Here is a 13,082-nt window from a genome sequence, read left to right on the forward strand (position 1 = left end):
TTTGGAATATTCGTTTTATTTTTAACAGTATGTTATTGAGAGTTCTATGTATTCTTGTTAGGATGCTTTATATCTCATTTCCGCTATCTTTATTTTCCTATCTACTATTTGCTAATTTATTTGTCTTTGGTACTTTAGTTAGATTGTGAGCCTTCGGGACAGTAAGGGAATTTCAAAGTACCCATTCTTTATTTATTTATCTTATTTTATTGTATCCTCAAATGTACATTTCTATGTAAACCGCTTAGAACTTAACGGATTTAGCGGTATATAAGAAATAAATAACATAACATAACATAACATACCAACACATCAGTACAATGCAAAGACAGTACAGTCAGTCAATTTACAGAACAGCAAGACCCACTGAGGTCAGTTGCATAGTGCATTTTTGCAGATGTCAGGTCAAAAGCGCGCCGGGACAAAGGCGCGAGCAGACAACTGAGCGCAGCGCGGAGGCACGCGCCGAAGAAAAATACTGTTTTTAGGGGCTACGACGGGGTGTGTGTGGGGAACCCCCCCACACTTTACTTAATACGGATCGCGCCGTGTTGTGGGGGGGCATTGTGGGGGGTTTGGGGGGTTGTAATCCCCCACATTTTACTGAAAACTTAACTTTTTCCCTGTTTTTAGGGAAAAAGTTACGTTTTCACTAAAATGTGGGGGGTTACAACCCCCCAAACCCCCCCACAACGCCCCCGCGATATGTATTAAGTAAAGTGGGGGGGGCTCCCCAACAAAACCCCCCATCGCAGCCCCTGAAAACAGTCTTTTTCTTCGGCGCGCGCCTCCGTCTTGCGCTCAGTTGTCGTCGCGCGCCTTTGTCTTCCGCGTTACTGTCTATGAACCATTTTTGCAAGGGCAGTGTACATGAGTGGACCATGGGTGCAATGATGTAGCGAGAGTGAGAGGCTCCCTAGGCGGTGGCACCACTCCCCTGCCCTCTTCTCTGCCCCCCCCCACTCCTTCTATGCTCCCCCCTGCCATGCAAGCCCCTTCCCTTCTCCAAGTTTCCAAGTTTTATTAAAAATTTGATTAGACACATATAATTTCTAAGTGATTTACATTAAAAATATTAAAATAGTAATTTACAAAGAAAACATATAAACAATACTAATATTGATATTGACTTACAAGAAACAAATGGAAAGAAAGGGAAGAACTACAATTTTTAAAAGCAGAGAAACATTCAAGGTAAACACATTAGGGGGGGAGGGCTTTTTAGCCTTATAAGGCTAGTTTCTGGTATTTGAAGAGTCTGTCTAAGGGCTACCTTTTACTAAGCTGCTCTAGCGGTTTTACTGCGCGCGCTAGACGCTAACGCTTCCATTGAGCTGGCGTTAGTTTTTCCGCATAGAGCAGGGGGCAGCGCGCGCTAATCTGCAGCGCACGCTAAAAACGCTACCGCAGCTTAGTAAAAGGAGCCCTAAATATCCCTGTTATTAAATAATTTCATCCGTTTCTGAACTTAATGCTAAAAAGCATCATTAAACAGAAATGTTTTAGGAGCAGTTTTAAATTTATCCAAGTGTCTTTCTTCTCTTATGAAAGACGGAAGTCGATTTCAAATTTGTGGGGCTATTATAGAGAAAATCTCTGTTCTTCTCGTATTTATGATTTTCAATGATGGAATTGTCAAAAGATTTTGTTCCGCTGATCTAAGTGTTCGTGAAGGAGCATAGGGCAACAGCAATCTGTCAAGATAGGTTGTTGTGTTTGCCGGATTTTAAATGTCAAGAATGCTAATTTATAAGTTATCCTCTTTAACATTCCTGGCACGAGCAGCATCACCAACTTGTTGCCCACGCGTTGGCGCCACTTCCTAGGTGCGAGTGTCTACTATGAGCTATCAAGACTCAAGGTGAACAAAGCCATGGGACCAGACAAACTACACCCCAGGGTGCTCAGGGAGTTGAGGGACGTCCTGGCGGAACCATTATCCGCACTCTTCAATCTTTCCCTAAGTACAGGAAGAGTCCTGTTGGACTGAAAAACGGCTAACGTCATTCCACTCTACAAAAAGGGATGCAGGATGGAGGCTGCGAATTACAGACCGGTGAGTCTCACATCGATAGTGAGTAAACTTATGGAAACACTAATCAAACGCCAATTAGATACGATCCAGAATGAGGAGAATCTATGAGATCCCCATCAACATGGATTTACAAAGGGAAGGTCCTGCCAATCAAATCTGATCAGCTTCTTTGACTGGGTAACAAGAAAGCTTGATATAGGGGAGTCCCTGGACGTCGTGTACTTGGACTTCAGCAAGGCGTTTGATAGCGTCCCACACCGCAGGTTATTGAGCAAGATAAGTTCGATGGGATTAGGTGAAACATTAACTGCATGGGTTAAGGACTGGCTTAGAGGTAGACTTCAGAGGGTAGTGGTAAACGGTATTCTCTCTGAAACGACGGAGGTAATCAGCGAATTGCCACAGGGCTCGATCTTGGGCCCGATCCTATTTAACATCTTCGTAAGAGACTTGGCAGAGGGGCTTCGAGGTAAAATTACATTATTCGCCGATGACGCCAAACTATGCAACATAGTAGGCAAAAGTGCCCGACAGTATGACGCAGGACCTACTCCTATTGGAGAATTGGTCAAAGACTTGGCAACTAAGTTTCAGTGCCAAGAAATGTAAGGTCATGCACCTTGGCAGCAAAAATCCATGCAGGATTTACACCCTAAATGGTGAGACCCTAGCAAGGACTGCAGCAGAACGAGACTTGGGAGTGATCATTAGTGAAGACATGAAGACTGCCAAACAAGTGGAGAAAGCTTCATCCAAGGCTAGACAAATCATGGGTTGTATCCGTAGAAGCTTTGTCAGCCGTAAGCCCGAGGTTATAATGCCGTTGTGCAGATCCATGGTGAGACCCCATCTGGAATACTGTGTACAATTCTGGAGGCCACATTACCAAAAAGATGTGCTGAGAGTTGAGTCGGTTCAGTGAATGGCCACCAGGATGGTCTCGGGACTCAAGGATCTCTCATATGAGGAACGGCTGGGTAAGTTACAGCTATACTCACTTGAGGAACGCAGAGAGAGGGAGACATGATCGAGACGTTCAAATATGTCACGGGCCGTATCGAGGTAGAAGAAGATATCTTTTTTCTTAAAGGGCTCATGGCAACAAGAGGGCATCCGTTGAAAATCAGGGGGGGGAAATATCACAGTGACACCAGAAAATATTTCTTCACCGAAAGGGTGGTTGATCGCTGGAATAATCTTCCACTACAAGTAATTGAGGCCAGCAGTGTGCCAGATTTTAAGAAAAAATGGGATAGGCATATGGGATCAGTTCATGGAGGAAGTTAGGGGGTGGGTTATCAGAGTGGGCAGACTAGGTGGGCCGTGGCCGTTTTCTGTCATCATTTTCTATGTTTCTATGTCATGTCACGTGGAGAGCCGATGCTGGTGTGAGCAATAGGCTGGGGTTGCTGCTCACACTGGCGAAGAGCTTGAAATACAGGAGGAGGGAAGTAATGGTTGTGGGAGGGGTGAGGAGGAGCAGGGAGCAGAGAGGAGGAGAGTTTGCTTGCGCCTCCACCAAAATGGCACCTGGGACTAACCACCCCCCGCTTCCCCCTTACTAAGCCACTGCATGGGTGGGACATAGGCAGGGCTCTCACTTATGCGCCTAACTTACACAGTAAAGGAGCAACCTAATGGTTAGTACAGCAGACTGTGATCCTGGGGAGTCGGGTTCAATTCCCACTGTAGCTCCTTGTGATCCTGGCCAAGTCACTTAACCCGCAAACAAAAGGTTGACCCTTGGTGCTCCACAGAACCAGAAGTCTGACGAGAACAAAAACACTGTGGAGAAGGTGATGTTCAAGATACAGGCTTTATTAAAAGTGCCGTCCAATAATCCACATGAAGAAATGCCTAGGACCCAAATTATTAGGGACTTTGGGGCCAACACGGTCCATGTTTCGACAAAACTGTCTTCCTCAGGGCCCCTGAAAGTCCTAATGCGAGAACTCGTGGATCAAAGACTAAAAACAATCCTGGGCAAAAACTGCGCGGTTGAGAAATCCTCCATGGCCTCAGGTACAAGAACTTAGATTGCGAGCCCAATAGGTACCGAGAAAGTACCTGCATGCAATGTGTACACAGCACTGCATATGCCCTAGTGGTGCTATAGAAACTATTAATAGGAGCAGGGCTTTCCTGAGAGGGTAGCGAATACCAGCACATTTTCTGTTGCATGATGAAAATGACCCACGCTCCCCAAGTATTAAAGAGCTCAGGTACTGCACTCTCAGTACACTTCTCCCTCCGTATTCGCGGTTTCAGCAATCGCGGTTATGATTATGCACGGCTTTTAGCTCGCTGGCACCTCCCCACCAAATTTGCATCAGCTTGCATAGAGCAATCGCTGATTCCAAGCATTTAGGGAGACAATCGCCTGTTCCCAGCCCTTTCATCACCATGTTTTGCCTCTCCTTCAGGAACAAGCCAGGTCTCCCACCATGTTATTCGCGGTTTCGCCATATTCACGATGGGTTTTTTAAATAGAAAACAGTGACTAACATATGAAAAAGTTATTCGCGTTTTTTCTGTATTCGTGGGTCTGTTCATCCCCTATCACTGTCTTTCCACGGATCCTGTGGCTGGTTGCAGGGGGCCTGGCTGAAGCACGGCCTGGCGTTTGAGTTCTGGCATATTTTTGCTAGGAAAAAAATCCACCGAGTAGTAGTAGCAGTAGTACGTTACGCATGTCCCTGATTATTGAGATGCTTAGATCAATGGCGTAGCGAGGGTGAGTGGCGGTGGGACAGTGGTGCTCCTCCACCACCCTCTTCTCTACCCTCCTGCTCCTTCTCCTCCCCCTTCTGCCACATGAATGCCCCCCCCCTTCCCTTCCCACATACCATTTTAATTTTCCAGGCGGGAGCAACATCACAAACTCGACGCCTACATCGTGACAGCTATTCCTCTGACGTCACTTCCTAGGCCTGGGGCCCGGAAGTAACATCAGAGAGAGGCGGCACTGACGCGGGCAGCAAGTTCGTAATGCTGCTCGCTGGTGAGGAGGGGGAGGGGAAAGTCCTGTAAGCTCAGGTGAAGACCCCCGAGAATTTCCTTGTCACAGCAGTAGCAGGCCAAAGCAAGGCCAGTACAGCTAAGACCTAAAATGGTTGCTGAAAAAGCAAATAGGCTCTCTGACTAGAAATTGTCAGCTCTGAGAGCAGCCGTGAACTCTGAAAGACACTTCTGCTTTTTCCTAGAAACAACAAGTATAGTTATAAAGAAAAACAGTTCTGATGAAAAACATAAGCAACATGATAACTTTCACTAGAGGAAAGCCAAGCAACATGATAACTTTCACCAGAGGAAAAACGAACCACGGACATAAGTATACAAGAAGGCTAACCACAGAGCTGGAAAACCGTTAGGCCCAGGTGCTCAAAAGAGGAACTTGGTATATTAAGAGAACATTTACAGGGAAATGAAGGAGAAGCTTATGAGAAAAGGCATGACACAGAATCACTCAATTTATGTTAACCAATCCATAGCTTAATATATGAGATAATGAATATAATTAACCAATGAAAGTGTGAAATGTAACATGCACCAACGTGGGCCAGAGCTGCCAGAATCATATAAAAGAAAGCTCCCTGAACCATGGTTTCAGAACTCATCGGAGGTTCTCCATCAGCCTGGTCAGCCTGATGTGTGCTCTATCACGCTGTATACTGTGTGATTTGTTCCTGTAAGCTATTACTATTTGATTATTAAACCTCATATTATTTGTATCAGCATAAGGAGAGTTGAGTGGTCTATCTGTGAAGGAGGGAAATGAAAAAGGCAGAAGGGAAGGGGCGCACACGCATGGCTGGGGGAGGTCGGGAAGGAGTGGTGGGGGTGAAGAGGAGGACGGATGCCGGCGTCCTTACCAAGACCGCATCCGGGGCAGGTCACCTCCCCGCCCCCGCCCCCCCCCCCCCCCCACTGGCTCACTCCCTATATATTGATACCGAGTAGTATTGAAACCTAGGAACCTACATTGCTTTATCAAATAGACTTCTATCGCCTTCCGAGCGCCTAAATGGAGGTGCCCAGTTAAAGAATGGATAGTATTTGTCATTCATGAGTCGAGTGTTCCCCAGACACTGTCTGTTGATAGGATATAAAGAGGAGAATGCTGACAGAGGACGCGATCAGTGAAAATTTAAGCATGGAAGCTTCTGGCAAACAGCAGTCCACCAAGAGTGCGGACCCTAGTTCAGCCGTGGCGCTCTGCCAAAGATCAGGGAGACCCCTTGAATCCGCATGCCTCTGCAACACTCCCTTACCAACAACGTGAATGCCACCCTACTTATCCTCGCAACATATTCTCAGAGATAGAAACATCCTCCAAGAGAACATAAGAACATAAGAAGTTGCCTCCACTGGGTCAGACCAGAGGTCCATCACGCCCAGCGGTCCGCTCCTGCGGCGGCCCATCAGGTCTATGACCTGTGAAGTGGTTCCTGACCATTTCTCTAACCTACCTCTACTTCTATCTGTACCCCTCAATCCCCTTATCCTTTAGGAACCTATCTAATGAGAAGTAATGAGAATGTTGAGGAAATATTCTTTAGTGCGCGCGTGATGTCATCGAGTGGCATCCCCGCATTCAAGGACTTCCTCCCTGCCTGACAAGAACAAGCAGCGGGGGATGGGGGGCTAGAGCAGGACTGGGGGGCGGGATTAGGGCATTACAGGACGGGGATGGGTGGAACTGGGTAGGAATGGGGGGCGGGTCTAGGGGGGGGGTCTGGATTTTCCGATTGGAAAATCTGGCAGCTTTATCTAGGGGCAGGGAGATACCTCATGAACTTGAATATCTGAATGTGTGAACTAAAATCCAAATAGATGGATAGATACATGATAGCCCCCAGCCACACCCCTCGCCCCAATATAGCAGAGTACTGGAGTGACACCTAATTAAAACATCATTACTTCTTCCCTTCTGTTATCTGTGAGGAAAAAAAGTGTGAGTACACAAGGCCGTAAATTGAAACATGCTCGAGAGAAGAGTGAGTTATTACAACTTAGATTGCCAAGAACTAATATTTTCTTTTACTAAGTTTGAATCTCATTTGGGAAGTGTATAAAATATATGGACTGTTTACATCCATTAAAATAATGGTCTGGGGCTTTAAGGGTTTAGTATTAGCATAGTGCCAAGGAGAAATCAGATTTTCACAAGCACAAGAGGTAAGATTTAAAGGCAATTACAGGGAACTGAAAAGGTCTACAATGCATTTGGAAGACAGAAGTGGTGATGCTAAGAGGAGAAGGGGAATTCAGTATCCACTAGCAAACAACCTGCTAAACACTTGTGGAAGTTCCAGCACTTGGCCTACCCCATCTGATGTTACTGGAGCCAGGGCCCCCTCCTTTCCACTGCTGTGGGCTCCTACGAATGCTTCTTCCAGCTGGCATGGGTTGACAGATCTAGAAGGCAGCTGGACTGATGCTGTTTGAGGAAGAAGACAGGAGCACCATGCTCTGGAATGGGATGGAGAGTGAATTGTAGGGATACCTTTATAGGACAATTCTATAACTGGAAGCCTCCTTGTAGGTGCCCCAGTTCTGCATAGGAAGTGCCTTTTCTATAATGGCGCCTGGGCAGTTAGATTCTGTTAGAGTAGTGTAACATAATATAAGAACATAGGAATTGCCATATTGGGACAGACCAAAGGTCCATCAAGCCCAGTAACCTGTTTCCAACAATGGCCAACCCAAGTCCTAATTACCTGGCAAGATCCCAAGTAGCAAAACAGATTCTATGCAGCTTATCCTAGGAATAAGCAGTGGATTTTCTCCAAGTCATCTCAATAATAATAATAATTTTATTCTTATATATCGCCAAAGCCGTGGTAGTTCGAGGCGGTTTACAACAAAGAAGAGCTGGACAATCAGTGAATATAGGTACAATGTAAGATCATCAAAATACAGGAGAGCATGATACAGAGGTGAGGCATGAGAGAACTTGGGAACAATTCAGTTGGAGATGGAGAGGAAGAGCTTAAGAGGACTTGGTTACAAATTGGTTGAACAAGTTTGTTTTTATAATGGCCTACGGACTTCTTTTTAGGAAATTATCCAAGCCTTTTTTAAACCCCGCTAAGCTAACTGATTTCACCACATTCTCCAGCAACACATTCCAGAGTTTAATTACATGTTGTGTGAAGAAATATTTCCTATGGTTTGTCTCCTAGTCCTAATATTTTTGGAAAGAGTAAACAAGCGATTTACATCTACCCTTTCTGTTCCGCACAGTATTTTATAGACCTCTATCCTATCCCCCCTTAAGCCGTCTCTTCTCCAAGCTGAAGAGCCCTAGCCACTTTAGCGTCTCCTCATAGGAAAGTCATTCCAAACCTTTTATCATTTTCTTCGCCCTTCTCTGGCGACCAGAACTGCATACAGTATTCAAGTTGTAGCCGTACCATAGAGCAATACAAGGACATTATACCATTTTCATCTTTGTTTTCCATTCCTTTTCTGATAATTCCTGACATTCTATTTGTTTTCTTAGGTCAATGGCAGGTGTAAAGGGACTCCTAGGTTTGGCATACAATGCAAGTAACTTACCGTATTCTGAAAGTTCCACAGACAAGTGATAACCCCACCCATCCCTTTCCACCTATGTGTACATCCCCTTAAAGTTGACAGTCCAAGAAAGCAAACAGGCAATTGACCTGCGATGATATCCACAATGACACATATTGGGCATTTTATAGGGACTACAGTAATGGTAATAAAGCTTGCATGGATTTATTACTTCTTGAATCTGCTCTTCTGTGTGTCACTCCCTTGCAGTGACACACTATCTTTCAGATTCTATAAAGGATGCCTATATTTGGGTACCCAGATTTGCACTTGATCAAGAGTTGCATATGGAATTAAATTAGGTAACAAGGGGCTCGATGCACTAAAGTCAGTCGGTAATACTGACTGGATGGCTGTTGGCCGATTCTCTGACCGATTCTGGCCAAGCAATCGATGCAGTACCAAGTTTGCATGCAAATGATTTGCACAGAGGTGAGCGATTGACACATGCACAGAGCCCTAACAGCAGTGACAGGGGAAGCAGTCTCCTGTCACTGCTGTTAGGGCTTCTTTTTTTTTTCAATGGCACAGATGTGATGAGTGTGTTACACACGCTTAATCTTCCCTATTTTTTTTTTAAAAAAAAGCCCCCTGTGCTGATGGCCATCTCCAATGACTCCCCCCTCCCATGAAACGAGCATTGTGACCACTCCCTAACGGAAGTGAAAAATGGCAGGAGGGATGCCTACTCCCTCCTTCCTGGCCAAATACCTTGTACCATGCCCTCACCCCCCACCCCCATCACTGACCCCTCCTTCCCAACCATCCCCTCCCCCTTCCTCCCTCCCAAAAAAAGGCAAAAGAGAGGTACTTGGGACCTGGGTTGGCCACTGTTGCAAACAGGATGCTGGGCTTGATGTACCTTCTGTATGTCCCAGTTTGGAAATTCTTATGTTCTTATGAGAGATAATAGGTACGGCTGATTTCAATGAAAGAGTTAAGTGCCTAATAGCTAGAAGAAAATACTCTTTGGTGCCCCCTTCTGCCAGGTGTCTGAAGCACATGCTTATTTTGCTTAATGGTTAATCTAGGGCTGATAGAAATGAATGGAAATTATCACAGTGCAACTGTATAAAAAAAATTCTTGCTATGAATAAGATCCTGTTTATTGTACATGTAATATGAAAAGAAACTACTGTCAAACAAAAGTGATACAACAAGTGGCAGATAAGGAGGCAAATCTTACCGTGGTGCTTTGCTTTCGACAAGGAAAAGAAAGGTCAAATAGAAAAGATCAAAGAGGGAAACTGCTTGATAGCTAGGCTTCCTGGAATTCTTCCAGACTATTCTAATACCTGCCCTAATAGAACTCAAAGATAAAATAGTATTTAATATGGAACATCTCAAGGTTGCTCTGCCACATTCAAGGCTGATTGCCTTATGCACGGATTTATATATTTACCGTAAATAACTGCAATTTCTTTGAACAAACTCATCCCCTTCAGCTTCGGTGTTTTTATTTAAACTTTGGAAGCAAAACAGAGGTTCATGTGACTATACGAGTTGGGGCTTTGGCTTTAGAAACCTTTTCGATGTCCACTTGCTGGAATGTTAGGGCCAGATTCTATCAACAGCACTTAGCGGCGCTTACATTGTAGGCTCCGCTTGGCATGGTTGTCAACCAACCACTAGGCACCGTTTATAGAATCCTGCCTAGCGGTGCTTAGGTGTGTCAAGGCATCGCCTAATTTGCCGGCACCTAACTTGGATGCCTAGCAGTGCTCAAGTCAACCACACCATTCTATGCCCCCCCTAACCACGCCTATTTTTCAGGAAGGCATCAGCACATGCCTCAAATTAGGTTTCGCTAGGCGCTGAGTGGAAATTCTACACATAACTTTTAATTTTATTGTAAATTAATTATTCAATTAACTTCAGTGCCAAGCCATTTAAGCTAGCTGAGATAATTTAGGTTAGGCGTAGGTTTTAGTTAGGCATCGCTAGGCCTCAATTGCAGTGCCTAACTAGGGCACCATTTATAGAATCTGGGCCTCATCGACTTGCAAGTTTAGCCAAGTAAAAACAGAACTTTGAAATTTCCCCCTACAAATACAACCAAAAGTATGCCCTTTAAATGACTAAGCCATCCTCTTCACACACTAATGGTATATATAAAATTCAAATGTGTTCAATCAAAAATACAATCGCAGTGGTCTATTCAAAACTTGTAGCACATGACGTAATTTGAGTATTATAGCAACGGGATATCAAATTTGACCTGAGAGTTCACAGCACTCATAGGGCCTGTCACTTCCTCATTCATCCCTGCTTAATATACTCATTTTTCGTTTCTCCTTATATTCATTTTTTTATTTTTTGTCTTTTTTATCTTATTCTGTAAATAAGTTAAATAATTTAAATAACTTAGCTTTTTTTGAAAATTATGACATATGCATGGTTAACCAGTGCTGCTCCAACTTTGAAGCGATAGGCATAGGGGAGCATCACTTCAAAGCTGGAGCAGCACTGGTTTTCAAAAAAAAGCTAAGTTATTTAAATTATTTAACTTATTTATAGAATAAGATAAAAAAGACAAAAAAATGACAAAAAATAAAAAAATGAATATAAGGAGAAACGAAAAATGAGTATATTAAGCAGGGATGAATGAGGAAGTGACAGGCCCTATGAGTGCTGTGAACTCTCAGGTCAAATCTGATATCCCGTTGCTATAATACTCAAATTACTTCATGTGCTAAAAGTTTTGAATAGACCACTGCGACTTTAAATGACTGCACATTCACTTTACTCGAGTCAAAAATGGTTGGCGCTGGTGATGAACTTGATGCAGGCGGAAGAAAGCAACCACGGTGATATTATTTTGGAAATCCCTATGGCCATTTTTTATAGCATCTTTTCTGGAAATAGAAAGAGTGCAATTCCAAAACTCAAAACTGACAATCATCAAAAATATATAGGAACAAACATTCAGGCCATGGGATACAGCCCGGCTATTTCCTGCAGTCAGCGGCAAACTTGGAAATTCAGTACTGGGCCATATCCAGTGAACGGCATTGAATTTCTGCTTTTTATAAAATCTGCTTTTGATATAGTCAGTTACTTATGCTTGTCTATCTGGCCACTAAACTTGGCCAGTCAGCCAGAAAGGGTGGTATATGTGTAGAATGGTGACGGGTCAAAAGCGCGCAGGACAAAGCCGCGCCGACATTTCGGCACAGACAATTGCGCGCAAGATAGGGCATCTCTCCTGCTGTGGGTCACGGCAATTTGGGTAGAGGAGTGATGGCATCGCGGTAGGGGAGATGAGGCATCTCTCCTGCCGCGATCATTGCTGTAGGGGGTAGACAGGTTGCTGGGGCCGCTGAGCTGATCGCAGCAGCCACGATCAGCTCAGCGGCCCCTTTTTCAGCACTTAGACCTGTTTTGACTTCGTCTAAGTCAGTGGTTCCCAAACCCTGTCCTGGGGGACCCCCAGCCAGTCGGGTTTTCAAGATATCCCTAATGAATATGCATGAGAGAGATTTGCATATAATGGAAGCGACAAGTATGCAAATCTCTCTCATGCATATTCATTAGGGATATCTTGAAAACCTGACTGGCTGGGGGTCCCCCAGGACAGGTTTGGGAACCACTGGTCTAAATGGTGTACAATATAAAAAGATTGCAAAAAAAACCCAATTAAAATAAATAAATAAAAGCAATATTTTATCAGATATTAAAAATCCTAGATGGATTCAGATTAACGTACATGAAACAGAAGGAAAGTAGGGGAGGGAAAGGTTGTTTAAAATATATCGAAGTGAAATTTATTTAAAAAAAGGACGGTAAATGGGGAGTAGCAAAACATTAGGATGGGAATCGCTTCAGAAGAAGCATTTGATGTTCATATCTAGGGTTGGGACTAGTGCTGATTTTCTTAAGGCCACTTTGAAGATGGAAAATTTGCCATGCTGGGTTGGACCAAAGATCTATCGAGTTCATCTTACCTCCAACAGTGGTCGTTCTAAGTTAGTGGTCTGATGCTCTTGGGCTAGAAAAATAATGCCAGATTTAAGGTGACATTATTTTCCAGGAATAATGCAGCTGGCAGTGTTCACTTCCAGTTGCCTTATTCAATTTACATAGTAATGAGCAGAAGCATAAGAGGGTGTAGAGAGGAAGAGGAGAGAAATTACAAAAATAGTCCTATTCATTCTACCCAAGAAACAGTTCATGCATTCCTCAACTGTTAACCAAAATGTGTGATCTCATTCAAAAGCCCGCAAATAACCAGGAGAGGAAGTATGGTCGAGAGCAGTGGTCTCAAACTCACGGCCCAGGGGCCTCGGTATGTTTATCATAATCACAAAAGTAAAATTAAACAGTTTCTTGATCATTATGTCTCTTTAGCTATAAATGACAATATTATTGTTAAGACTTAGCGAAAAGGAAAGATTTATAAACTATAAAGTTTTACCTCATGCAAAATTGTCATTTATTTAATGAGACATTAACTATTTTTTTCTGAGGT

The sequence above is a fragment of the Geotrypetes seraphini genome, chromosome 11 (genome assembly GCF_902459505.1).
Source record: "Geotrypetes seraphini chromosome 11, aGeoSer1.1, whole genome shotgun sequence".
NCBI classification, from domain to species: Eukaryota; Metazoa; Chordata; class Amphibia; order Gymnophiona; family Dermophiidae; genus Geotrypetes; species Geotrypetes seraphini.